Consider the following 27,276-nt stretch of genomic DNA (forward strand, 5'->3'; position numbering starts at 1 on the left):
CACCCCCACCCCAGCCTCTCTCTCACCCACTGACTCCTCAATCTACATTTTTACTGACTACCTGCCTTGTATGCATACCAGCCTAGCCCCTGGCTTCTTTACTTTTCATTCCATCCAGGAAGAGCACACACCAACTGCTGAAACTTCCTTAGCCTGACGAAGGGTTCTTGAACCTGAAAGCTTGCTTAATAATTATTTTCCAACTATTTGGGTTGGTCTAATAAAAGATATCAGATTCACCCAAGGACCCTTGTCTGCCTATGTCCTTAGACCAACATGGCTACAACCTACATGCCTAAAAAGAAGGAGAACTCTCTAAAGTGTGAGTGAGACTTCAGTCTGCCAGGGGAACATGAACACGGTCTAACTCCATAGGCATTTTTTATGCTTTTAGAAAATGAAAACCAAAACACTTCTGTTTTTTGAATTTGCAAAGGTAAAAGTCATTGCAGATCTTCCTCACTGGGTTTATGAATGTGGAACAAAGGCAAAGTGGGAATTCCCTATTAAAACTTACATGTACCTAAGGACTTCATTAATCTGACTCATGTTAAAAAGTCTGCAGTCTCCTTAGTAGCATAGTAAGACTGGCTAAGGCAAGAGAATAAGATAATCACTTGGAACAAACTTGGGACACAACAACCTCATCCCTAAGACTCTAGACTGAAATCTCCTTGTGTATACACAAATACAAAGAAAACTAATGAACAGGATACATATAATCTGCTTTAAATAAGACTTGTTCTTATGTAGCAGTTCTAATTTGTTTTACATAAATTTCTAAAGACTTGTGTTGGGGACCAGTCTTGGAGATAGTGGAGTTGCAGATTAGAATCTGATACTCTTCCCAAGGTTTGTTTGTAACACAAAGTAGCCTCTGAAAGTTTAGACAAGTTAATAAATCTCATCTCTTCTTTTAGTGGGAGTACCTTCAGCATGTGTTCCATTTGAAGCTGCCCACTTGTCTTCCAGTCTGAAGACTGAACATTTGAGAAAAGCAGCAATGGCCAGCTCCTAAAATTGAAAAGACTCAGTTTCCCTGGAAAACCAAATGCAAAATGTTTTCTTGAGTTTAGGCTTCACAGTTCTAGGAACATTCACTCATCTCTGAGAGATAATTTATGTGGCCCCCCATTTAGCAGTGAATCACCTCAAAAATAGGGGATTTAAAATCATTGCTCATCACAATCACTCATACTCCCAGGGAAGTTCCAATTTCAGGAAAGTTATTCTTTCTCCAGAATAAATTTTTAAAAGGTGACACTATCAAGATTTATATATAAGTAGATGCTTCATAGCATAAGAAGACGGAGGGTAGAAAAGTCCATCCCCTGCAGATTAGAACAGTAAAAATAGTTCTGTAGACAGATATTTTAGGTAGGATACAATTTCTTTGTGGTACAAAGAGAAATAATAGAATAGAGCCCATTTTAGACCTCAGGCTTCTCCACAAGGCCATAAAAAGATCAATACTCCAGAGGGAAATACTGAAATTTGTTATAATAGCTTTATCTTCCCCAGCCTTCAGAATATGAAAATAAACCTTTTAGAGATCAACTGGATATATGGCTGGGAGGAGATACTTTAGTTTCTGCTACAACAGAAAGCATTTTCACCAGATTGCTCCCTTTGGGCTCATAACTTCTTCACATGTGTTCAGAAATGCCATATCATCACTACTTTCAGGTAAAAGAGATGTCTCTAACCTTGTCTGATAGCTTCTTCATGATGTTATCCAGGACCTAGCTGCCACCTATAAAACTATTCAAAAGCAAGGTTAATGTTCAAAGCAGAGGCTTTGAGTAAACAAGTGGAAGGAACCGTTACAGTCCGTGCAAAATCTCAACATGTAAGTTATTATCTAATGCAATCTTTACTTCAAAAGAGAGATGAAAGGAAATAGTGCCTTGTATGTTAAACATTAGTACTTCTTTCCTAAAATAGAATCTTACTCAGCTGATAGTCTGGTGTTCTCAATTGTGGACATGGGGCACAAGTACACATTCAATTAGACATGGAGGTGACATCTTTACCCCTAGTGAAGCAGTGCTTAGTAGAAGGGTGCTAAGGAGAGGATAACCCTTCAATTCCTTTCCAATCCTACGTAGATCAACTGAAAACTCCCTAGGTTGATTTACTGATTTCTACATCTCACTGGGAAGAGTATCTGAAAAGGATAGGACCAAGAAAAGGAAAATTCTGTTTTCCTATGAATTGTCATTCTAGGATATTCCATGTTAGCCAATCTGCCTTTTTTCTTGAAAAAAATATTTTGTTCATCTTATTGCTCATTCATTAAGTAGTTTGAAAAGGAAAAAAAAAAAAAGGGTGTTCTTCCAAGCAATCTTAAAAATTACTGTCAAGACTGGAAAATATTTTGAGTTGATAGCATTTCTTAAATTTAGTATCTTTCAGTTTTTATTAGCTGGGGATTGTCCTCTGGAAAGAATGTCTGATGTGAAACTCAGGTTTGACAGGATTTTGTCTTTCTTCACTAGAATCAGTACTGCTAGTAATAGTGCTAAATGTACCTGCAAGAACAGGAAGCTAAATGTGCATGCATTTCACACTGCAAGTATCTCACTGTTGTAAATTGGATTGTCATCTATTCCCTGAACCCTGATCTGTTCCTAAAATACAGAAACCCAAAAAACCTGACGTAAGTCCATTTCCCCAATAAGTAAAGTTACCATTTCACCATGCAGCAGCTTTGTTTCTCCTCCATAGTGTTAAATTAATACTCATTCACATAATTAACATTATATTATCAAAGTTTTCAAACAAGCTCTCTCATCTCTAAACTTTTGTTATAAAATAAGAATACTATGTCATCAGGAAAGAAGTATCAGCTCCTCTTTGAGGTCATTTTAATGTCCACGGTAAATACCAGTGTATGTTTGGAACAATTGTTAAAGTGTTAATTTAAAATGTAGAGAGCTGGAGACGGAGTTGCAGTAAAAATGTTCACTTTTCTTCTGGTTGTTTATACTTCAGAAAAATAGTTAATGGAAAATGTTCACTTTTCTGGAAATCTATGGACTAGGCTTTATTACTACAGAAAAGGACTTTTGGGTAATAGTGGACCAAATGTTGAATATGACACAATAGTATCTGAAGGGTGGTTATAAAGGGCATGGTAATGGACTATTGTCCCTGGTCACAGGGGAACAGAACAAGGAATAATCGAATACAATCAATTTTGTTATGAATTTGGAGTGACTGTTTGTTATTATTTTGAATGTTTGAAGTGTTGTTCACAACAATATTTCTGGTAGGAGATTCATTAAGACTTGCCTTTGAACAGGGTGATAAGAAAAAATTGATTGTTTTCAAGCAATTTCACAGCATCTCTGAAGTAATTTCAAAGCCCGTTGTCAGATGTACACAGGATCTAGGGGGATCCAGGATCTGGCGGGGCGGGGGTTGCAGTGATGCAGTTGGACCCACTCTTTGATTTCTGGTCCACTCAAACCTAAAAACCAACTGCCTGGCAATGGTAGCAGCATTTCTATTCAGGCAGCAGTGAGGGAGTCAATCAACTTTAGGGATCATTATAATCTACCTGACTTCTTTTACATTCTTCATTCCTTCCGTGTTAACAACCCACTCTCCTTTTTAATGGTTTTGATGGTGCACTAATCAAGCTAACTTTTCTTCTGCAATTATGCTGCCTCTTGGTTGGGCATTTATACATGTGCTCCAGGAGTGTGTGTGTGTGGGTGCTTTAATTAGAGCGACTCTGAATGCCACTCTAATTAAAGCACCCAGAGCATCTTGTGTATCAGCATCCCCATGCTTAAACATGGTGGTAGGGGTGCTTTAACTAAAGCTCATTTGACGAGCTCAAACAAACTTTAGTTAAAGCACCCCACCACCATTTTTAGGCACAGGGATGCTGATACACAAGATGCTGGATTCTGCTGGAGCACAGTAATTACCATGCTACACAGACTCAATTAATCAAGGCTGCTCCAATGCATTATAATTACAGTGCATCGGAGCAGCCTTGCTGCTCGTGTATAGGTGCCTGTAGTTCCTATTTCACAGGTGTGAAAACTGTTTTTAACTCTAGCTAAAAACTTTATCTCAGGCGTGGAAACCTAAACTCAAGTATGAAAATGATTTTCAGTAAAGCACTGAATTCACTGTGAAGATGCTCAAGACAGCTGATTTTTTTAATCTAAAAAAAGAGATGTACATCTAATCCCAGTTCCTAAACTGAATAATACAGACCTAGGCCCCTACCTTATTGGTAAGTCTTGTAGTTTCTTTTTACCAGAATAAAAAAAAATTGTGCTGTGTTACATGTGGTAATCAGGAATCCTGGTTTTCTATGATAAAAAAAAAAACACTCCCCAATTTTCCGGTTAAAAATGTAACCCAAAATTCACATTGTGAGCAGGTTGGGCAATCTACGTCTCCCCCTCTGTACATGCCTGCCACAACTGCTGCACCCTAGAGTCCCTCAGTCTGGGTGTCCTCCAGGGCCATAGATCCAGCTACTGGCATCTTCTCCATCATGATCTGGATCACTCTTCATCCATTCTTTGGTGCCCAAAGGCAAAGAGTCTTTTCTGCCACCGACTTTTGTCTGTTTTGGTGGGCTAATCACCTGCTCCCCTTACGGGTGTGTAAGTCCCTCCACCTGGCAGGGTTCATCCTCAGGTCAACCCTGACTGATTTTACCCAAGTAACAGGGCTCCTGCCTGAGCCCCTGTTACACACATTTTCCCAGGGTTAAAATGAAACACCACTAATATCTATCTATCTATTAGTGGTGTTTCATTTCAATCCTGGAAAAATGTGGATTTTGGGTTACTTTTTTTTACCTGATCAAGTGTTTTTTTTTTTTTTTTTTGTTTTTTGTTTTTTTTTTTTTTTTTGGGGGGGGGGGGGGGTTATCAGAGAAAATCAGGATCCCTGGTAATAATGCACCATACCATCTGTAACCTCCTTTTTCAAATCCTAGAATCACCCATGAGTGTACCCTAGAGCTATGGGGACCTGAAAATGATCTTTTCAAACTTTCAAAAACAACTGGGTTTTTAGATCACTAAGATTTCCATATGGAAAATACTGGTTTAACCTTCAGCTTCCAGAACTGAAGAAGAAATGGCTTTCAATTCGTGCCTGGGTCATGGGCACATTATAATGTTGTGTTTGCACTTGAACCAATTTCTAACTAAAGTTGGTATAAAAATTTTCTGCCGAAACAATGGAAAATTATGCATTGAGCTGGGATTTTCAAAGTTCCAGGCTTCCTGTCAGAGTTGGAGCTGCTAGGGCCTCTAGACTGTGGGAGACCTAGAGATTTTAGCCCACGAGAGCCCTACCTACAGCCCAGTCTTTCATGACAAGCAGTCTGCTATGAAAACTGACCCTTGCTGTCAGAATTTTTTAGGCTTCCCACTTCATATTTCCTTATTTGTTAAATATTTACTTTGTTATCTGGTCTCACTAAAATTGCTAGGAATTTAAACATCTCATTCAGTGAGATAAATAGGCTTAATATCTCAGAGTAAGCCTATTGAGATATTAGAAGTAATATCAATCATTTATTTTTCATTTCCTTTTTTTAAATAAATTTTCTTCTAACACAAGCAATGCATCCACAAGTATCTAAAAAAAAGTACAGCAGCAGCTGCATTTTCAAGGTACACCATATGCAACAGCAAATACAAATGAATGCTCTTTTTTTTCCCTTGCTTATTGCCACCTTGGTATAAAACTGTTGCCACTACCATAAAAGCAATGAGCCAGTCCTAATTAGAACAGATACTCTAAGGAGTTCAATTGCGCACATATTACTTTTCCCCTCATTGCTTGCTATCACTGCTTCAGGATCACAGATGTTAAGTAACATATTATAAAGGAAGAAGGTGTATTCATTTTCTTGTGGCTTTTTATAGGATTCCTGTAGTGTACTAAAACTCTAACACCTTAGTGCTTTGGAGTTTAAGTAACATAAGCAGTGGTGAATAAACAGAAAAGGCCAATATGAAATGTCAGATATATTCTTGCTTAGTGGATGATCTAAAGGGCTGGGTAAGAGGTTGATGAACTTAAGTGTTCATTATTCTGATTTAATTTCAGCAGCCTCTCTCTGTCCCTTCAGGTAGGCTGTCTTCCGAATGTCAGAATTCTGGAAACTCTCAGAAACTTTCTGGGGCTCTGCTGCACATGAGTATGTTGTGATAGCACCACACACAGATAGGAAAGCAGCAACTGTCGTGACACAGCCCCATGTCTTTTAGAAGAAAGTGATCCTCTCTAGCCAAACACCAGTTAGTCATGTTGTACTATACAGGGCTTAGCAACACAGACTGAGAAATCTATGAGTTTTTTCCCCCACAGCCGATATAGAAGGTGCTACACAATGTATTAAACAAACCTGCTAGAATGAGTAATATGGTCAATAAGTATTTTATTTCTTAATATCCAGAAACTCAAAGTAATGAAAGGATAATATAACTGAGGGTTTGTGTCAGCAATGATACTAAACTGAGATGCATGGAGAAGAAGTATCTTATTTCAGGATCACATTTGTAAAATGATTGAAAATATTAAACAGGTCTTACGTGGTAAAATAGTTGTGATAAGTATTCCCCACTTCACCAGTCCATGCAATGAGACTATTTAGCTTATTCCAGTTGTTTCAAATCTCAAAAGGGATCCGAAATGACAGGCTTACAGCCACATAGGGAAATACCCCTATTATACTGAGAGGTCAGCATTTAATCCCTGTCTTTTTATATTATTATTCTAATTTAATATAATGAAAGTTCTTTCCCATTAACAAAAGAGTTGCTAAAGTAATGACAAGACTAAAAGATTAAACATGAGCATATGCTCTGCCCCAACTCAAATGCAGAGCTAACCAAAATTTCAAATTTCAATTGCATATAATAGTCTGAAAATCCAAAACAATTTTTGTTCTTAGTTAAAACAATTTTTTCTCTCTCTCTCAAATGACTGTACAGAAAAGCCTTTGTGTTAAACTATACATATCCAACAGAGCATAAGATATGTTAGACATTTCTGTGTAGGTTAGTTACACTTTTATAAGCATTGGTCATTAAAATGTGTAATATTACATTAAGTAATTATAAAATAAATTATTTCATGTGTTTTCTTTTCTTTTTTTGCATTGTATATGACACCAAGAAAATTATACTTTACTAAGGTCCCTAGCAGACATTACACTTAAGTTGCAAACACGTTCAGGCAATTAACAGGGCAATAAAATGTATTTCAAAAAATATGTTCAATAATTCTGTGGCTGGTTTCCGTTGCACATTAAATTGAACATGGCAGAGTTCTCACCATGCAGTCTGAAAATGGCTGTATGAGGAGGCTTGGTTGACAGCTCTCCTGTGTGTGTCAGCAGGCTGGCAACCCTGTAGTGCAATTCTGCATAGAGTGCAGCCCCGTTTTCAGCAGCTGGGAAGTCAAGGGAGCTCCTCAGCTGGGCCAGAAGCACTGGGGTACATGGAGCTATGGAGTACCCCATTATCCCATAGGTTGACTGCCATGACCCACAGCTCAAGGGTCCTGGCTATGAGACCCTGTACTCTAGGACCTCTAAAAACTGTGTGCAGCCAGGCTGCACATGCAGTTTTCTGACATCCCCAACACATAGGGACACCAACAGTGGGCTCTGGGAGCCAGTTGAAGAATGGTGCAGTTCCAGGCCTGAGATTTACAATCAGGTGATTGTCAGTTCCAGCCTAGGAATTCCATAGTCTTGAACTGTCTCCAATGTGATCCCAGAACTAAGACGAACAATCAGGTGATTGTAGGACTAGGTCCTGAGACCTCATATGTTCACCAGGCATTCAGCTTTCAACTCGTCAATATAGGGAAGCCCAAGGTCATGATCCCAGGCTGCCCCATACTGGCAAATAATAATGACATGATTGGGATCTGGTCCCTAATCCCCGCCAGGAAATTACACATCTGCCACGGCAAGAGGCATGATTGTTGGGATCAGGGAACAGATCTTATCCCACCAGTAAAGAAACATATGCCAGAGGCCTAAAACCCAGAAGCTAATGTGGCAGTAGTGTATGTCCACAGAGGGATGAGCCAGTGAAATATATTTGCAAATGCAGGGCTTTTAGCTTCTGTTTGTTTTCCTGTCTGACAGGAAATCTGTTGATTCTTTGCAACAAGAGCACAATGTTGGCTCATTCAGCTTGTGATCTACTGTAAGCCCCAGGTCCTTGTCTGCAGTACTGCAGCCTAGCCAGTCATTACCCAGTCTGTATTTGTGCATGCAGTAATTCCATCCCAGGTACAGGACTTTGTACTTGTCCTTCCAGACTTTCATCCGATTCATTTAGGGCCACTTTTCCAGTCTATCCAGATCATTCTGGATCCTGGCCCTACCCTCCTGAGCATCTGCCACTCTACCCAACTTAGTGTTATCTACTGATTTGCTAAATACGTACTCAGTTCCATCATTCAAATCAGTAGTCAGGATATTAAATAATACCAGACCCAGGACAGAACACTGGGAAACCCCACTTGATATATCCTCCCAGCTAGGCATTGAGCTACTGATGACTAATCATTGTGAATGATCTTTCTGGACATATTGGAGAAAAATAGTATGCAACCCTGAATTATTCTTACCTGAGCTCTGAAAATGTATTTGATATTTTACTAACATATAAAGCAACGTGATCCCTGCCAGAAGGAGATAACAATCTCGTTCAGAAAAAATTCCTTATACAGTAGAAAGCTGAAAACATTAAGCATCTACATAATACAGTAGTAAAAATTATGTTGTAGCTATGATGGTCCAGAAATTACACAACAAGCAAGAATTTCTTAAGGCAATAACTTTTATTGAACCAACTATATTGTTCGGATAAAGTTAGATAAGCTTTCAAATGCAAGACATTCTTCATCAAGTCTCACCTGACACACTGGTCTCACCTCATGAAGAATGTCTTGCATTCAAAAGCTTATCTAACTTGATCCTAGCTACATAGTTGGTCAAATAAAAGATATCACCATAATAAATTCTTGCCTCTAAGTGATACATTGTGGAGAGTTAGTGCAGAATGTCCACAGTGAGGAAAGTTTTGAAGGAGGAGAATGTACTTGTATTAGTAATATTTACTTAATGAGAGCTTTTGTCTTCTACAATTCATGCAAACTCTTATGAAGCTTGATTGCTCTTTTTCCCCCCCTCCCAAATCCTCCAGGTTCTTAATTTCCTACTGCTTCAAATAAAAAAAACTAACAAAAAAAACCACTCAGTTCGGAGTGGATACCTGTAGAATTGTTGTATGTGACAGATAGTCCTTTGTAACTTACTCGCTTTAAGGTGGAAATATGGTGTAATTTAATATGCTTCTTTTATGAATTTTCATTACCAACTCCAAAATCAGACTTAAAGTGCTATGTAAAGTAGCTGAACCTTTTTTTTTTTTCTTCACTTGCACCTCAACCACCTTTCCATTCTTTATACATGAGTTTCTGTTTCATCCTGTTCTTTGTCTTTTCTGTATTGTAGATCTTCAATTATGTCCATGTCCTAGGGGTTACTCTTCCAGAAGAAAAACAGGCAACAATTCTTGTACTTCAAGGAGATTCTGCCAGCTAGACTTTTACTCCCAGTCCAGATTTTTGCTTTTATTATGTGACATCTCTGGCTTCATTTTATAATTTGTCTTAGCAATGGTCTTGTGTCTTCATTTTCCATCTCACAATTTACTTACCTTTGGGACCAACTTCTGACAGTCTGATGTACCGGTACCATAAAAAACATCACTCAGCCCTTTGACAGGAGCAGAGTGCAGGGTCTGATTAATTACTTTCGGTTAGCGAGGTGACCGAGGCCACATTCTAGTTTGAAAAGGTTGCCTTCAGTAACCGTTACAACAGGAAGTGGTGTGTGCATGTGTGTGTATAAATAGGGATTGTTGGAGTCTTTTAGATAACCCTTTCAGATGGCTCTCTTACTGTAGCTAGTGACCCTGGATCTCTGCCTGTCCACACAGCGTCTTATAATGTCAGTGAGCCGTATAAGAGGCACTGTGGAGGAGGGAAAAAAAATGTTACTGTCTCTTTATTCCTCTCCCTATTCTTAGCCTGGAGATTTCACCCAAAGGATGAGATTAGATTCAGTTGCCTTATAAAAAGTAAAAGGCTGGCACTCTGTTCATTTTTATTGCAACATCACCTACTGTGAAATCTGCGTCCAGCAACAGATTCAAAGGATAGAAGGCAGTTTTCCCTTGTTTTGTCTTCCTCAAAGCATGTAAAGGATGTTCTGGCAGGTCTACTTTGAAGACTTCAGTAGTAGTATAATTAGTGCTTGGCAACCAAGATATGAGCCTCAGGCACTGACTACAGCAAGTGGGAGTTGGGGGCAGGGGAATGGAAGTAGGGGGCTGTGCTCAGCATAGGGTCACCCAGAAGAGGGAGGCTCTGGTCATGCATACCAGTTATAGGAATACCATTGTCAGCCTTAGTCCCCCTCCCCCTGCTGTGAGGTCAGTAGTTATTGGGATAACCCACTTGCAGCCAGCACAGAATTAAGACTTTCACAGTGTTGTTTCACATATAATTTAAGAGCGGCTGTGAGAGAATTAGCCTCGTAGCTGCAGCAGCGTATCCCATGGTGGAGGGGACAGCAAGGCCAAAAAAAACGACTGTGCTGCCCCATTCTCCTGTCCTCAGAACAACCACCTCTTCTTGCCCTTGCCTACCTTTATTCTGCTCAGAGCTCGAAAATAGGTAGGATACATCCATGTGGTTGTATGTGTTCATCCACTGCCAATAGACTTGATGCTACTGAAAAAAATAGTCCTGAATAATTATAGTATGTATTGACACTGCTTTAGCACCACTGACATAGTTCGTCATTTTATATTGGTTTGGAATTGGCCATATATGATTCAGTACTGAAAACAGTAAATATATATTCATAGTTTCAATTTATTCTTAATAACTAAGTCATGGCAAATATAGATAATAAAAACAATTAGCAAGAGGCACTGTTGAAGGACCAATATAATATTACAATTCAGAAGACCAAAGATGAAATTCTGGATGTTTTCATTCTCAGTACTGCAGGTGAGGCTTCACCAGTGCTGAATAGAACAAAAGAATCACTTCTCTTGATCTGTAAATGACACCTCTCTTAATACAACTCTGTATGCTGCTGTTTTTGTGTGCTGTTGTCGTTTGTTTGTTGTATTTTGCAGCAAGGGCACACTGTTGGCTCATATTCAGCTTATGGTATACTAATGGTATAAACCCCAGGTCCTTCTCTGTAGTACTGCAGCCTAGCCAACCGTTCCCCAGTCTGTATTTGTGCATACAGTCATTCTGCCTTAGGTGTAGGACTTTGCATTTGTTCTGGTTGACTTTCATCTGATTGATTTGGGGCTATTTCTGCAGTTTGTCCAAGTCATTCTTGATCCTACCCCTACTGTGTCTGCAACTCCACACAACTTGGTGTCATCCACCAATTTGGTAAGCATGCACTCAGTCCCACCATCCAAATCATTAATGAAGATATTAAAAAATATTGGACCCAGACAGGCCCCTGGGAAACGCCATGTGATTGAGCCATTGATGACTAGTTGTTGACCACAATGATCCAATTAGTTTATATAATATATTAGTCCAATTAGTTATGTATTAATTATGTATTAGTCTATAGTTTCCTTAGATTCTTAATGAGAATATCATGTGAGACAGTATCAGAAGCCTTGCTAAAGTCAAGATATATCATATCCACTGCTCTTTTCCCAACCACAGGGCCTGTCATAGAAAGAAATCAACTTGGTCAGATAGTGAATCCATTCTAACTGTTTCTGATCACCTTGTTCTCCTCCTGATGCTTCAAAATAGATTCTTTGAGGACCTGTCCCATAGTCTTTTGAGGAATTGGGGTCAACCTGACTGTTCCATAATTCCATGGATCCTTCTTCCTCCCTTTCTTAAAGGCAGGCACTATATTTGCCCTTTTCTAAACCTCCAGGACTTCACCCAAACTCCAGCCACTGCACCGGACTTTTACTAGTATTTTTACTACCACTTGACTACTATTTGCCAATATTTGTGAATCCCAAATGTTAACATTGTTATCAGCTTGCTTGAAGAGAGCTAGCATAATATCAAAGACTTATGCTTCAGTACTAGAACTCATAAGCATTTCCATGAAGTGGAGTGGCATACAATGACATAAAAGGTAATGTAAGTTACATTCCTAGTTCAGGAAGTCTCCAGATCAGTATGTATGGCTAATCAAGTCCAACATGAATTTTGCAGAGAAATCAAGTCTCTCTCTTTCTCTGCCTCCAAAATTAGAAGGGCTGTTGGCCCCTTTGTTTAGTGTCTGGCATTATTCAGTAGAGGAGGTTGCATAGAGGAAATGGAAAATGCCCCCCTGAAGAATTCAGTAGCAGACTGTGGGATGGTTTAGATTTATCCCCTTTTAGTACAGACAGGGGAAAGTGCTACATTTTGAACTCCTGACTCCTTGCTCTTTTTTTCACAAGGAGAACCTTGGTATGCATGAAGCTGAGAGCACACTGTTGACCCATCCTCTTGACAGCTGCAGAAACCCTACAGGCAATACAAAAGGTGCAAACAGAAGTGCAGCTCCCTGTTGTAACTCATAGTACTTTACAGGAAGCGGTATGAGTTACAGTGATACCTAAACCCAACATACATTCGCTGTTTAGCCCTGGGGCTTTGAGGATTCTGCTGCAATTTGAAGCAGCTGCAACTCTGCAGCTGCTCTCCCCTAGACCTGCCCCTCTCCTTCAGAGGCGGGGGTGGGGAGGGAACAGAGGGAGCTTGGTCTGGGGGGTTTTCAGCTGGTGCTGAACGGTGGGTGCATCCCATTCTGAAGCCAGTGCCAGGAGCAGGGCTGAGCTGTGTCAGCCCCGCCCCGCTCCCAGTGCACACAGACAGACGTTAATGAAGGCATTCCATTTTGGAGTATATTCATCTGAAAATGCATGCAATGAGGGTTCAGATTGTCATGGGATCAGGCCCTTTCAAGTGCTCTGCAGCCATGCACTTATGTTTGGTCATGGCTGTAGAGTGCTTGCAGGGGCCAAATCAGGCAAAAATTGCCATTTCTGTCTTCACCTAAAATCTCCTGATGACCTATTGTGACAAATATGATATCAACTTGCAGATAAAACAGGTAGCTGCAGCTTTCAGAGAGTTATATGAAGGACAAGGAGAGATCTAGAAGTGGTAAGTTTCCAGAATGATACCAAACATGGTTTATACCTGCTTAGACTTGCCCCTAAACTTTGTTCATCTCTAGTTTGATTCAGCAATGCATGGTAGTTAAATCCATTGCTGGCAGTAGATAATAGTTATTGGATAGACACAGCTTTCAACTGAGGTTTATGTTATTTTACTTGTTCCTGAAATATAAATACAGCTAAACTCCTGGAAACAGAAAAGTTTGGACCCTGATTTACAGTCTATGCACTCTCTTGAGGATGGGGAGCAACTCAGTTTGCATACATAGTAGTATTTTTTTATTATTATTCTCTCCCCTGGTAAGTGATCTGATTCTTCTCTCCATGTCTCCTCTTGGTTTTTTGCTATATTGTTAGGATTGAAGCTGTGCAAATGTTTCATTACAAAATCAAAATCACACAAAACTGGATGAGCTTCACATTGCCTTATATATCGGAAAATCAGCCTAGATTAAATAGAAGGAGTGAATCTCCCTTCTTAGGAAGGATTTGTGTTAGAAATCATGTGGAGCTCAGCAGTACAGATCCAAAAGCAAGCACGACTCAGTGCTTTCATTCAACCTGAAACTCAGAGAGAAATTCCTGGGGTGCCTCTGCACAGCTATGCAGAACAAAATAAAGCCAGTTGTTTAACTTACTGCAAACTGAAATCACTGAGCTTCACAAAGCTCTTAAGATCCTGCTTCTTCTTTTTGACCATCAACCAATTTTTCCCGTATATCTATAAATTTATATATGAAACAAAGCCAAGAAGAAATGTTTCTTTTAGTGTTTCCATTTGATTTTTCTTTTCCAGCCTCTTTCTTTCCTCACTCCTATTGTTTCCCTCTTTTGAAAATAGCAGCAAATGGCGTTAATATGTGATTACACTATTAGAAATGTGCATCAAGTCAACGGATTAGAATGGCTCCTTGGGAACCATTGCAAAGTATTTCCTATAGTAAATACATAATTATGAACTTGTTAAGAGAGACATTATTTACTAAGTAGTCCATTATGGCTCCTTATAGTCTACCCTTTGAATAGCACTACATTTAGTGTTATATTGATCAGCGATTGAGATACATTATGCTAGTAAAGTGGAAATACATCATAAATGATTTTAAAAGAAAATTATAGAAATGCAAAAACATGCCAGGAACTAGTAAAAATGTATTTTGCTTTTGTATTTGCCTTCATTTAGAAACACGTAAGCCAAGTACATTGTAGTTGCCATTAAATGGAATTGTACTGTAGGCTGAGAAAATAGCTCAATCCAAAAATAATATTTTAAAATGGAGTTATACAAAATAGATGGGAGTAAGTACTTATCATAAAAATTCTGAGAGACTTTAAAAACAATTTTGTTAAGTGTGCAGATGGGTAATTATACAAATATATTAATGATGAGCAATTCAGACACTTTACTAGAATACGGCTATAAAAGACCTACAGTCACAATATCATTTTAGAAAATTTCAGAAGTCGTACCAGTCCCTTATGGCTTCAGCATTGTCCTCAAGACATTTGTACATGATTAAATATAAATCCTGAAAGAATAAATATTCCACAGTTGGCTTACATCCCGCTCTACAAGAGAACCTCAGTGATATTACTGGTGCTGCATTTAATGGAATTATTTCATTCACAATAGCTCTTACAAATGTAGAGATTTGCCCACCATGCTTGTACCAACTGAGTTAAGGAGGGATGTTCACTCTGTTGCTAGCCTGTTCCTCTAATTGTTCCATTCTTTGTATTAACATTAATTAGCAAATTCATTTTTCACTCTCTCCCGCATGGGACAGATTCAGTCAGGGTTGGGTCAGTAGGGAATTTAATTAATCTATCAGCAAATTGGATTTTTCATTGTGTGTCCTTGCTTTGTTTTTTGAATTTTTTTGGTGGTTTATTAAAGTGTGTTAGTTTTCAACTACAATTCTCAAATGCAGACACTAACTGTTAATGGAATGATATTGAACAGAAATACATCATTTAAAAACGATATCAAGAGAGAGAGACAGTCTGTCTCACTGGTCATATGTAAGCAGGTACTTTTCTTAGTTAGAACTTTTTTTTTTAAAAAAAACTGTTGTAGGGTTGTGGTCCAGTGGGAATACTACTTTACAGTAAACCTGCCAATAGCTAGATGTATAAATGACTCATATTTATGGCTTAAGTACAAAGGGTATCAGTGTGTGAGAATTCGATTCAACAAGGCTAATCTCAAATGCAATTAATGCTCACATTCTTTATGTGCCCCTATGGTAGTCTGTTTGTCCAAGGAATTTATTGGAAGTGATGCATTTAATTAAACTTCTTGCAACACTTGGGCAATGATATCATTTAGGCTACAAGGCACCACTTATGGAAAGGGAGAGAGGAACAGAACAATTGTATTTTTACATTCACTTTGTATTTCTTTAATATGAGGGTATGTGCAACTCTGTGGAGGGAGTATGCCAAATAAAACACACAAAAAAAGAAAGCTTCCTCATGTTCTAGTGAGCCAAATAAAAGTCAGGAATGCTTTGTGCTTGTGTCAGTTTTGATACAGCACCCGTAACGTAATTTGCTGGATACTACATAAGCAGAAGGAAGTGGGCAAGAAAAATTATTAAACTTCTGATAGGACAAAAATAAGATGTGCAATTTCACTGGATTTCTCTGGCTAGTAGAAATATTTGTGCTGTATGTAGTTTCTATTTCTTATGATTTGTTCTTGGTGTACTGCATCTTTTATTAGAAAGAAGTCTCCCCCTCTGGGTACATACAGCTGTTTACAGTTAGATCTACCTAATCAGGGTGAGGTCCATCTAAATGCCCAATCATGAAGGCATTTGTATGGCTTAAATTTCCCAAAAAATGACACATCCTGAGGAGATGCACTGATTTAGATTAAGATTGTGTTAACCAGGTCTAAGAAACGGTTAATCCAATCCCACAAGTGCCTGCCCACGTTCACAGTGCAACCCTGAGGCTGGGAAAGTTCAGCTGCTCACCCCAGCCCTAGAGCCTTAGTTCCCACCCCTCTGACCCTAACTGGGCTATTTTTCGTCCCATGACCTCCACCCTGACCAGGGAACCCACCCCCCCCCCAACCACAGACCCATCAACCCCGCCCGTGGATGTGCCAGCCCCTCCAATGCCTTCACCCCCAAGGACCTGCCAACACCACCCCTGAGGACCTATTAACCCCCACCCAATTCTGCTCACCCATCCCCTACCTCAAGTTACTTATACTAGTTTCCCCACATAACTCCTGGGAGCAGCGAGTGGCTATACATGGCACTTGTAGTCCACTTTGATGCATTTTAAAACAAGCCACATGAAGAGACTGGGTGTGGCAAATTTACACACTCACAGCTACAGAGAGATCAGACATTGCGTGTCAAATGCAGCCCACTTCAGAAAAGACATTGCACAGGTCTCCTAAAAACCTTTTAAAGTGTTTATTTCTTTTTTGGTAGATCCAGTTTGCACTGCTTTTATTTGGTTTGATTATTACCTTATGTCATTCATTTCAAAAGAAATTTTCGTATTCTAAGAATCATATCCAAATTTGTGAACAAAATACCTTAACAAGATTTTAAGCACTCACATACCACATGAGACCTGCTCAGTTAAAACATGTACCTTCATAAGAGGACTCTGGGCCTTGGGACATGTGTAGATGAAACAGGGGCCCTAAATTGAAGTGGTGGGTTTTTAAAAACACCGCTTCAATTTAGGGTTGATTAACACCCCCCCCCTCCCCCCAATGTTACTAACACACCCGACTTACCTGCCTCTCCCATGGCGGCTATAGGGGCAGCAAACTAAAACTCCTCAGAGCAAACTTAAACTCAGAGGAGTTGTAGTTTGCTGTGCCTCAAGTCATTTAAGGCACAATACACTGCCAAATTTCCTACAGCAGCTGGAATTAATGTGTAATGCACCGCTGAGGTGTGCAGATACCAACACCATTAAAGCAGTGCAAAAGCATTTAGCCCACTTTAAAGTGTCATGCACACATGCTCCTCATTTCATCTACACCTGGCATTGGATATCAGGTAGAAAGAGGCACCTAAAGTTAAGAGAAGGGAGGGAATTCAAAGACCCATTCTCCCACTTTGCTCACAGTTTTTATTGGCTAACTGTAGATGGCTACCATATCAGGAAAAAGGAGCCTGAAATCAGCTTCAGCAGTTCCCCTTCATTTCCCTGGCCCCAGATTCTGCTAAAGGTATTGCATCTTCTAGTTGACCTATCTATCCAGCCTGCTCTTTTTTCCCTTGCAGCAAACTGGGCTAATTTCATCTTTCTGAATTCTGTAAAATAACAAAGAGGAATAATAAAAATGAAAGGATATCTTGGGAAAATGTCAGTTCCCATAACCATATAATCACACAGACCAACAAGCCATAATCAAGATGACTGAGGCAACAAACCACTCAGATGCCAGGATTCAATTTGGTTTCTTGGTGACTCTACATGGCATTGAAATCTCTAGACATTAGGCTCCCTGTTCTATGTGGCAATTTAGTTTGCTCAGGCTGGACCCCCAGAATCCCTATACAGAAAGACATCAGAGGTACCTAAGCGCAAGTCACGCTCAGGTGCCTAGGCACTCTATACAAGGAATAGAGTGAGTGGTGCAGGAATCTCAGAAGCCCAGAGGTAGCGTATATGAAACATTCCTCTTGTCAGGATCATAGCCAAGTGATACTGGCCATTATGTGTTTCTGTTCACAATGCCAAATTTCACTTCCAAGGTTAGCTGCTTAATGTGCAAGGGTCATGGAGCAGGAAAGAGAATAAACCACAGAAGCATGCTTCTTTGTCCCAGGGAAAAGGGCATTCCCAAAGAAAAGGGGAGTTTGGGGGCTCATGTATATGTCAAAATTTTTGCCTTTTCATGTGCTGTAACTGTGTGTCTGTTTGCACATGCGGGATTTCCTGACACTTTAAAAGTCTTTCTTGTGCATTAAACTAAAACTCCTTGGACATAGTTTAGTTTGGCTCACCAGGATTTAAAGCATCACGTCCATGGATTCGTTGAGTGCAAATACAGAGGCACACAAACATGTGTAATGAGCCTCTTTGTCCAGATGGCACTGCGACTTTTGTAGACCCCTTGAATTGCTTTTACTTTTGAATTGTTTCCATTTTTTTAGCTTGTGTGGCTTGCTGGCTCCCTGCTTCCACAGCTGCATGGCAGGGCATGGGCATGGGCATGGACATGGAGTAGGTGGGGGGCCCTGGGCTGGGGGACAGCAATGAACAATCTTGCTCTCCTGCAATGCTGGCCAGGGACCCGGCTTAATTCATTTGTAAACTTAGTGCGTGTAAACACAGATGCAATGCTCTGCATGGACATGGAGTAGGTGGGGGGCCCTGGGCTGGGGGACAGCAATGAACAATCTTGCTCTCCTGCAATGCTGGCCAGGGACCCGGCTTAATTCATTTGTAAACTTAGTGCGTGTAAACACAGATGCAATGCTCTGAAATAAACAAGTTTAAATTTTATAAACCTATTTAATTTAATGAGGATTAAAACCCATGGTGTGTACAGGCATCCCAGAATTTCAACCCCTACTGCCAGAGTTATTTTACATTAGACAGTCACTGGAAATGTTCTCTTCCTGGCATCATAATTTTTGCATTCTTGGCAGCAACTGGCTCAGTTCCAACAGGAGGGTAGAAAGTATTCTGCTGGAATTTATTCCACAACCTATTTCTTAGGACATTTTCCTTGGATTTAAGGGACGTGGATTCAAATCACTGCAATATCAGAAGTGCTTAGAATCCATAGCTGCGTGTACATGCCATGGGGGTTTACTTTGATTTTATTCTCCCTAATTGAAGCAGTGGGTTTTTTTAAAAAAACCACTGCTTCAATTTAGAGAGAATTAAACCAAAGTTAACCTCTGTGGCATGTACACAAGGGCTGGGCCCAATCCTTACCTGCCTGTCTGGTGGTTGCGGGGAGTGAGCTGCTGGCGGGCTGAGTGGTCCCTGAGCTGCAGAGGAGCTGGTGCTTCCCTCTGTGGCAGCAGTGGCACCCTCCAGGCGCCACCCGCCCTGAGTGGTCCCAGGGGGCACAACAGCCATGGAGGGATGCACCAGCCCCCTGCAGATGTGGAGGGGAGCACCAGGCCCCCACACAGCTCAGGCAGGCAATCAGGCTCCAGGGAAGAGGGGGAAAAAAAAAAAAAAAAAAAAAAAAAAAAAAAAAAAAAAAAAAAGAGATGAGGCTCACTGCTTTTTTATTTTTTTCAGTGGAGCCTGCCTGCATAGCCCCTGAGCTGCACGAGGCCCAGTGCCTCCCTCCACAGCTGTTGCACTTTGTTAGGTAGCAAACTAAAACATCTGAGGTGTTTTATTTGCTACGTCCCTGTAACAGGTTGCCATCCCCAGCAGCATTCTAGTGGCCTCTGAGGGGCACCCTTGAAGTTCCTTAATACTTCACTTCTGTATTTTGACTTGTATCTGGCCTTTATTTTCCTGCCATGTCTTGATGTAAATGTTGTTTAGATGTTTTTTACAAGTGGGAGACTACCTATTGTATTTCTATGTTGGGGTTCTCAGCCACCACAGGCTTTTCCCCTGTCTTTCTCTAGCGAGCCCTACCAGCGTAAACCCACCAGGAAGGGCTTGACTTTTAGGCTCTAGCTCCCAAATACTTTCTGGGCCTGTGACCCTCCTTTTGCTTTCACTATGGCATCAGGCCTTCTGGCCCACTTTCACACTGTGTCCCTAGGTACCAAGTTGTTGGGTCTTCTGCCTCCTCAGACTTGGCCCCTTTCTTATTGCTCAGGCTGCTAGCCAAGATCCACCCACTGGGACCCAGCTTCAAAGTCCTGCAGCCAGCTCTGGGCCATAAGCCCTATACGGCTACACCCACTAGTGCACTGGGCCCTTTGGCCTTTTATGACTACACCCCAAGGTGCTAATGAGGCCTCCTCCTCCCCTACAGCCTTGACCACAAACCACCGGTTTATTAGTTAAACACAAATAGTAAGTCCATGGACTATAAAAAAATAAAATTAAGGAAGGCAGTATGCCAGCTCACATTTTCCATGGCTCTGTGCTTCTGCTTCCCACCTTCTGCTATGCTCATTCTTGTGGGGCTGCCACAGCTTCTCTGGGAGTCATCAGGAGTTCACCCCTTCTGCCACCAGCCCCCTTTTGCAAGCTCAGCCCAGGGTTTTTATAGTTCTGGCCTGCCACCTCCTGGTCTCCTGACTAGCTGCCAAGGCTCAGCTTTTAACCTCTACCCTGCCAGCAGGTTGTGCCTGGAAAGCTCTGGTCTCAAAGGGATCAGCCTGCTTCCTGGTAACAGGGCTAGGGTTCCCTATTACAGTCCCAAAGGCATTTAAAGCACAATATGCTGCTGAAAGTGTAAACAGCTGCACCATTCAAATGCGATATGCCACCAACAATGTAAACAGCAACACCATTAAAGCGGCGCAGAAGGGTATTTAAGCCACTTTAAAGGCCAATTTTGTGGCATGTACAAAGGCCCCAAATCTTCTACTTCCTGGGCCAGTGCTTTAAAAATCAAACGATTAGGTAAAAGGTGAATTATGGCAGCACCACCAGCACCATCAACCACAAGTAGACGTTAGCACTGATATCAGTTAGGCATGGGGTTTTATGCATTCCCTGGAAGATGCCTCTACAGACAAGGGCAGAAGGCGCTTCCAATTGGCGATGTGTAGGGGGTGCACATGGGTGCACATAAACCGCCTAAGATTGGACATACCCCCCCTGAGAGAAGCACTGGCAGCACTTCTGGGTTTGCCGCTGAGCAACCCGACTGCAGGCTGCTACAGCAGGGGGACCAATGGGGCTCCTGCCACTGTGCACACTGCAGGGGAGCTAGGGGAGGGGTGGCACTTTCCCTCAACCCCTTGGCTTCAACGTGCCATGGCCCTGGATGAGCCTCTGGGCTCTGATTGCCCCAGCACCATGTGCCTCACTGCCTGGCCCACCCAGCGGCAAAACATACATGATGCCATGCAGCTTTCAAAGGCTGCAGTGAGCCACGGAGCAGGTAGGGCCCAGCTCACCTCACAGCTGCAGGCTGCCCTTGCTCCATGCAAAGATCATGGAGGGCCATGTGCCCCCGCTTGGCTCCCCAGCACTGTGACTCTGCAGGAGCCACCAGGGATGACATAGGCGGGGGTCCCAGGAGCTCCATCTCCTCCAGCCCGGCAGCACAACCAAGGCTGGCCTTGTTCCAGCTCTGGGTGCGCCCCCCCTCTGCGGGGCTGAGACCAGACCAGGACCGGTGTGGGGAAACAGTCAGGGCCATTGCAGGGGTGGGGGGCAGTGGACGCCAGTGCCAGGCAATGCCCCCTGGTGCAGGGGAAGGGGCAGCCACATGGGTGCAGTAGACCCTGGTCCTGAGCCTGAGGCCTGCCTGGTGCCAGCCCCAACCTCACTCCCTCCCCCCCCGCCATGGCCCCTTCCCCTCCCCTTTCCCCTGCAGACTTTTGTGCAGGGGGGGTGCTCAGCCTTCCCCCCCCCAAAAAAAGTTCTCTCTCTCCATCCCTGGCCCCCTGGTCAGCAAGCAGTCACTGGGACCCACCCCCCCACCCCCAAGTATTAGGAAGCACCACTCGCCCTTGGTGCTTCCTGAATACAATTTGAATTGCAGCTAAGTTTAAGAGGGAGATGAATGCTATTGTGCAACTTCTGAATAGTGTCTGTAAATATGCAGAAATTATAGTGCAGTAGTTTCCAACCTATTTTCATTTGTGGACCCTTAAAAAATTGTGAATGGAGGTGCAGACCCCTTTAGAAATTTTAAATGGGGGTACAGACCCCTTTGGATTGTAAGTGGCGGTAGTCACAAACTTTTGCTTGGTCATAGTCATCTTATGTGGACCCCTTAGACATAGTCTGCAGACCCCTAGGGACCAGAGTTTAAAAACCACTACTATAGTGTATATACACATGGGAAATTTTGAAGTCTAGAATTTAAGCAGTTAATAAATCCAGGAACCTAAGGAATTTTGTGGCTGCTGCTGCAAGGCCAATTTTAATTAGTCTTTGGAATTTAAATACCTTAAACTTCCTTAACTTAAACTTTGCTGAAGTCCCATATAGGTGTCCTAATCAGAGCCATCATTTCAAGTTCTTCACAGGTTCAGGCATTGACTTACACTCTGTTCACATTCCTAGGGTTATATTTGCAACCCAAAATACCAGAAAGGGAATATTTTTAGGAAAAATAAAATGAATGCCAAGATTCTGGAACACAATTTTGAGTCATATGGTCAGTTCTACAGTGATGAAATAAAGATTGCACAGAACTTTCTGTTTCTTTATGAATAGAATAACATAACAACATGATAATAACAAGTAGTGATTTGTGGAGGATAAAAAGATTCTAAATTTTGACTAGTTGTACGCAAGGCGGAATAGTCACTTTCCAAAAACAGATGAAGACACGATCCAGAAATATCAGCTATTAGGTGAGTTAGCTACAGTGACAAACATTAAGAGACTTTATTTCTGGAGCAAATTTATTCTTCCTGCATAGTCTTTAAAAAAAAAAAAAAATGCCAGAAGGGAAAAATTTAACAAACCCTAACTACTTGTATATTAAAAAAAAAAAACCATGCTGACATAGTGGACAAGAAAAAAAATCAAAATGAACAGGAACAGATCTTGTTATGATATTCTAGATCTGAACCTTTATAATTCACATGGGAGTTCCTTCAAACATAACTGGAGGAGCATGTACAAACAGTGATTAAGCAGCACTAAACAAGCTGTGCTTTCATTTCTCTGCAAATCTGCCTGGACTCAGTTGGAAACCTGGGTGGATCATCTTGACTAATATGAATGCTTTTGCTTCTCTTGCTATCATAGCTGTGCTGTGTTCACAAAACAGAATACCCGGGAGAGCTATTTGCAGCTTAGAAATGCCACATTTTAAAGGCAGGTTACTGTAGGGTTGGGGGAGGTTAACAGGAAAATAAACATGAAGAATATTTTCCTTCTTTAAGAAAGTCTCTTACTACTTCATTTTAGAATAATAATATAATTAGGATTAAAGAGACAATAACAAATGAGAATGCATGTGCTAATTGCAACCCAGAATGAGTCCATACATCTTGCCATGTGTAAGTGTGCCAGCATTCCATCAAACCACAGGGCGACACTGACAGGAGGGTTATAAGGTATCCTACAGCCCCATTACTTACACTGTTTGCTCATTGTGCAGGGGTGATGAATGCAGAATTTTAATAAAATATTTTAAAGATGCCAATAGGCAAATCTGAAATTACTCTGAAGCGAATAGTTATTTTTATCTTATGCATTATTTTCACCTCTGCAAAATACTGTCTATGCATGATTAGCCGGGTTCCCCCTTCTTCCACCTTGGAAGAATTTGTAGTTTTAAATCACCTTTGTACTTTTTAAAAATACAATGCTGGGCTTGAGTGCAATTGAGGGTTGCTCTTAAATTCCTGTAAATTGCACCATGTCTAGGAGGGCAATGTGATCTAGCCTTCCTGTCCTGGCTAGAACATACCATTTACTGCAGGGTGAAGGAACAGGCTTGTATAGAGCCATTTTTTTAAAGCTATACTGGCTGTAGAAATCCCCTACTTGAACAATCTGTAGTTATTATTTAAATCCTTTTGCTTATCCTCCATCATCTCTGAAATAGCATAAGGAGGCCTTATCATATGTAAGAACTAAGGCTGCAATATTTTGCCCTTCTTTTCTGTTGTGCACACACACAACTCTCACTTTTTCTAAGAAATAAATGAAAAACATTTTTTTTTGTTACTGAGACCCTACAATGAAGCTTAAGGCATGTCTATATGGAAAAGTTAACAGGCATAATTATATCAATCTAGTTATACTAGTACAATTCTCTATATGGGCATTCTTACTATGAAGTTAGTTTCCACATAAAGAACGATATTGCTATAATTATTCCAGTCAATTGCCTCATGTAACCAAGCCATTAGTAGCATGAGGAAAGAAAATATGAGCTTTAGGAAAGCAATCTGTTTATTTAATTATTTTCTGTCAGGGCTCTTTGGATTCATGCTGAGAAGAAGTACATAGAATTCATTTAAGGAAATATGCATGTCTAAGAGATGTGAGCAATTGATTAGTTTCTAAATAAGACAGATGTTCAGCTTAAGTATTGGGTCTGATACTGCTGGACATTCATTATGTCTTTTAAAGATGATTTACAAAAATAAAAACTGATCTTTTTGCATGTGTGTACATTCTAAAACAGTAATACTTTAAAATAAAGTACCAGTGTTAGTTTATTCTTACATAACAACCTTGAATTATAGTTTGCATTCACGGCCTATATAGAATTCTTGAATACACAGGCTAGGGAAGCTAGTAAATTAATTATACAGTATTTCGCTCTCCTTTAGCACTAGTCCTGGTGTTAATGGGAATATCTGCAAGTCTGCCTCTTCAGAACAAAAAAAGGACAATTTCCCAAAGCTCAAAATAGTGCAACCCTACCTTTCCACGTGACAGTCCTTTTTCCTTATGAAAATATCCTGTGTGTGGTGATTTACTTGCGCTGTGTGTTAACAGCAGGGATCTGAGGTTTCCATTTCCCACAGGAAAATGGAGCAAAACACGGATTTTCCCTTTTTTCTGGAGGAAAATGCAGATTTCTCATCTTACCAGAGAAACCCATGGATGTTTTGCAAAGAGCTCTCTGCAGGCTGGCAGAGTTCCAGCCTGCAAGGGGCTGGAGGGAAGAGGAGGAGGGCATTCAGACAGAGAACACAATACGTGCACATGGATGCCAGGCAGCCTGGAGAGCAGCTCCTGCAGATAAGGGCACAGAGGGACTGAGGCCCCCATAAAGAGGGAGTAATGGATTTGGGTGGGGGTGGGGCTGGGACTGCTGCATCAGGCTTGAGCCCTGGGGCTGCAACGCACAGCTGCAGGGCCCTAGCAGGGAGCAGGATTGCTGCACGCACCCCCAGGAGGGCAGGGTGGGGGCATGCCCCCCCAGATCTGTGTGCAGAGTGGAGATAGACATGAGCTGCCCTCTGCAGGCTTGGGCTCCTACCCTGCTGCCCTCCCCTGAGGCCTCCACAGCCCAGTGGATGTGACCCAGCACTGCAGGGCACAGTCGGGGCACACAGGGATCTTGTTGCCACTGCGAGCTCTGCTCTGCCCTGGCAATGTGTCCCCTGAACGCATGGCAGCGGTGGAGGTGGCAAAGCAGGGCTGTGCCCCTCACTGCCGCCACACACAGGGAACACATCACCAGGGCAGTGCAGAGCTTTCAGATTCAAGGAGCTTTCCTGTGTGGTCCCTCTCTTCCCTAAAGCACCGGGTTGCATCCATCGGCCTGCAGAGGCCCTGGGGGAAGGGCAGCAGGGTGGGAGCCCGAGCCTGCAGAGGGCAGCTCATGTCTATCTCCACTCTGCACACAGATCTGGGGGGGCATGCCCCCACCCTGCCCTCCTGGGGGTGTGTGCAGCAATCCTGCTCCCTGCTGGGGCCCTGCAGCTCTGCGTTGCACCCACCCCTGCCCTGCACACAGATCTGAGAGGCACAGGTCCCTCCTGAGCTCCCAGGAGTGCACCCAGTGGCAGGGAACTGCCCCCACCCCAGCCCACAGCAGGCAGGCAGCAGGAGTGGGGGGAGCCTGGTGATCTGTTTCACTGCAGCAGCCACCGCCTCCTGATGGGGGCTTGGCGGGAAGCACCAGCAGGGCCAGGGGAGTCTGTCATAGATTAAGGGGTTTTATCAGAGAATTTGCAATTTTTTTATGTGGGAAACCAGGATCCCTGGTTAATAGTTTGCAAATTCAGTATCCTCAAAGAAAGAGAAATGAATTCAAGATCTGACAACATGAACCAGTGCCACCTAGACCTGATGGTTAAGTATAGGGTCTACTAGTGAATATGCCTTAACATAGTGGTTCTCAGACGTTTTTTAGAGTGAAGGAACCCCTTATTAAACTGAAGGCAGTCCTCAGAAAATGCCAGCTCTTAGCTTTCAGTCCTTTTTTGACTACAGGAAAAATTAGAACAATTTTTCTGTGGCAAATAACTCAGAAAGACCACCACAGATCAGAATGGACTCCCATTTGAATTCACTGGTTTATCTTGTGAATCATGCATGGGTGTGCCCCCTAGTTGCTGCCCCAGCCCTTCCAGGCTCTTGTTCCTGCCTCCCACAATCTCACTCTGCTTCCTCACCTGCCACGCTTTGCTGTTGAAAATAAATGGGGCTGCCCTCAGAGGCAGATGAACCTAAGTGCTCTCTCTTCCTCTTTGCCAGTATTCACTTCTTCAGTCCCTATGAACCTTAAGATGTAAATCCCTGGCCTCCTTCCACCCCTACAGACACATCCATGCCTCACAGGTGTTACTTAGTCACAATCTGGTTCTTCTGTAGCGTCCTCATCCCTCTGGGTTTTGGCCCCGCTTTTCTCTGGCTTCAGGCTTTCAGCCTTGGCCACTGATTTGGATCTGGCTCCCTCAGCCTCGGCCTTCTCTGGGTATCTAGTCTTCAGGACCTTCAGCCCTTTCTTGTGCTCCGTCCAGAACAAGGCTGTTTTTAGTTCAGCCTAGTTGTCCCTGGTGTCTCTAGCCCAGGATAAGGTGGTTCTCAGCTCTGCCTCCTTGTACAGTGTCTGAACATCCACCTCATGCAGCCTGCCAGGTCCCCAACCCTAGAAGAGCTCTATGCTGGATGCTCCTGTGGCCTCCAATCCACCCCTTACAGCCACATCTGGTCCTCCCGTTATACAACAAACATAAATAAGCACAGATAAAACACATGCATCCTGCACTCACAAGCTCACCTCCTACAAACTATAACTCCAAGGGCTAAATCTGTCTTACCCCTATGGGTGGCCTTGTTTTCCTGCGTACTGTTTCCCCTGAAGTCAGCTTTCCTTTGGGAGCTCCTTTCCCTGCAGCATGCAGGGCCTAACTGCTGTTTGGGCTCAAGGATGGTGCTTATGGGCCCAGGAGTCCCACCCCATTTCAATCACCTGGCTTCCCCTTCCAGCCACACACAGGGGCCTCTAATCTCTTAATCAAGGGCC

The 27,276-nt window shown here is 42.1% G+C and overlaps 1 protein-coding gene and 1 long non-coding RNA gene across 2 annotated transcripts in view; one reads left to right on the forward strand and one right to left on the reverse strand.

The window, feature by feature from the left end:
* The window catches only part of LOC102377878, a 67,247-nt gene extending 42,331 nt beyond the window's left edge, over window positions 1–24,916 (reverse strand). Inside the window, exon 1 of the long non-coding RNA XR_323456.2 lies at window positions 24,720–24,916. This is a non-coding gene — a long non-coding RNA (uncharacterized LOC102377878). The remainder of the gene's footprint in view (window positions 1–24,719) is intronic.
* GPC6 (glypican 6) overlaps window positions 1–27,276 on the forward strand; it is a 1,120,836-nt gene that overhangs the window by 943,310 nt on the left and 150,250 nt on the right. The window lies entirely within an intron of this gene.

This window comes from Alligator sinensis, unplaced genomic scaffold, assembly GCF_000455745.1.
Source record: "Alligator sinensis unplaced genomic scaffold, ASM45574v1 scaffold740_1, whole genome shotgun sequence".
NCBI classification, from domain to species: domain Eukaryota; kingdom Metazoa; phylum Chordata; order Crocodylia; family Alligatoridae; genus Alligator; species Alligator sinensis.